The sequence below is a fragment of the Hippocampus comes genome, unplaced genomic scaffold (genome assembly GCF_001891065.2).
Source record: "Hippocampus comes isolate QL1 unplaced genomic scaffold, H_comes_QL1_v1.1 scaffold129, whole genome shotgun sequence".
Taxonomy (NCBI): domain Eukaryota; kingdom Metazoa; phylum Chordata; class Actinopteri; order Syngnathiformes; family Syngnathidae; genus Hippocampus; species Hippocampus comes.
The window spans coordinates 27,636-29,620 of record NW_017805992.1 but is presented as its reverse complement, the minus strand read 5'-3'; the positions used below and the strand labels follow the sequence as shown (position 1 = coordinate 29,620).

The following is a 1,985-nucleotide window of genomic DNA, read 5'->3' as shown; positions in this document are numbered from 1 at the left end:
TTTAAAAACGTTTGGGGACACTCTCGTAGATCTGCAGCTCCGTGAACAGGCACGCCGGGAGACGGAGATCCACAACGAAAAAGTAAAAAAAATTAAATAGGGAAATTAAAATTCTACTAGAAACACGACTGGACAAAAACGGCTTTCAGCATTAGCTTCCATGTCGATAGAAAAGGACTTGCTATTGGACCTGAAAACTGTACAACAGAGCCACTGAAGTGTTCCTGAGAAAAGAAAGGATTATTTTATTTATTTTCAAATCAGCAGACGCTGTGGAGAACTACATTGGTGAGTCAATGAATTTTATTTTACATTTCTTCTTGTCATTTTATTTCGTTAGTATTAAATTCATGGTAACGAAATAAAATGACAAAGATACAAAAATGTATCGAATAAATCTGCTCACCTGCAATTTATAATGGCACATTGTAGTCACCTTCGTGCACGAAAGTTCGTTCAATCTCAGCTGCTCAACATTTTCAGTTATCGCCGATTTTCAAAATGCAAATGATCTGTTTATTTTCAAAGAATAGTTGGTTTTATTATTGTTTGGTTGGTGTCTTTTATGAAACTGCGACATTGCGCAATTTATTGGACAGACTTGTTTAAGATCACACAGCGTAATTTGGGTGGCATTTTATTTCGTATTTTTAAATCATCTTTTTATTTTTGACTATCTGTAAATTTAGTTTCCTGCTCTTAATTGTGAATGCATACTTGATGGTTTTAAATGCTCCTGAAATTAAGTGCTGCTTGACGAGCCTATACAGTATTGTGTTCATGTATGTGACGTCACTGAAGGCCTAAGGTTGAAATGCACGGCCCGCCACTGGAAAGAAGTGTGCCTTGGCTAAGAAAAGTTTGAAAAACACTGACTTGAAAGACTTCTCATTATAACGATTAAAAAAAAAAAATAAATAAATAAAGGATACAAATGTCTTATATTTGTTGGATTTTTAATTTGAGATTTGGGAATTTCATAGAAATCATGTTAAAGTTGTCGTAATGTCCCCTGTGAAGGCACCACCCGCGACTGTGAGACAAATCAGCAACATCTGCTGCGAGCTTTGCACTTTCCGAAGAGTTCTGGAAAGAAATAGCAAAACAATGATGACTCATATGTCCTTGAAGGCTGTTTAATGTTCAAGTTATCCTACTGAATCAAATTAGGTCACGGCCATGAAACACCCTGCTAATTGGGGCCCCGGAGGAGGACCCCCCCCCCCACCACCACCCTGCCCCCGCACCCTCCATGGATGCATAATAATACACATGCTGGTCATGCATCTTTCATGCGTATTATTTCTTTTTATGTGGGTCACCATGTAAACAACAACAATTTGCTTCCTTGGAATTCTCGCACACCGCTTGTCTGCCTGTCACACACCCACTCTTTCTACTCGCAAAAATGCTATGAATAATAAGATTTGATTGGCTAAGGTGTGTCACATTTGAAGCAACAGTACACGCAGGTGATGTTTTACTAATATATCTATCTATCTATCTATCTATCTATCTATCTATCTATCTATCTAGATAGATAGATAGATAGATAGATAGATAGATAGATAGATAGATAGATATATCAGTGGTTCTTGACCTTTTTAGAGGTACCGAACCCAACCAGTTAATATGCACATTCACTGAACCCTTCATTAGTGACAAATAAATAAATATATATATTTTTTACAAATTCAAGATATTTAAAAAAAAAACGCATTTATTAAAAACAAAAATAAGTAAATAAAATGTCAACACATAGGTATACTTTTTTTTTTAAACGTACTATCACGACAGTCACATGTTGACTACTAAGCGAACGAAATTTCCCACAGCACTGATTGGACAAGCAATGTCATGTGATCATCAGCAGCCAGTGATGGCCAATCGGGCGTGTTATGACACAAATTGACATGTTGAGTCAGAGGCTCCGTCGAACCCCTGAGAGTGATTCAACAAACCCCAAGGGTTCGATCGAACCCAGG

At 37.2% G+C, this 1,985-nt stretch overlaps 1 long non-coding RNA gene across 1 annotated transcript in view; it reads right to left on the bottom strand.

Moving 5' to 3' along the window:
* The window catches only part of LOC109529048 (uncharacterized), a 20,162-nt gene that overhangs the window by 2,520 nt on the left and 15,657 nt on the right, over window positions 1-1,985 (bottom strand). Inside the window, exon 2 of the long non-coding RNA XR_002170769.1 lies at window positions 933-938. This is a non-coding gene — a long non-coding RNA (uncharacterized LOC109529048). The remainder of the gene's footprint in view (window positions 1-932; window positions 939-1,985) is intronic.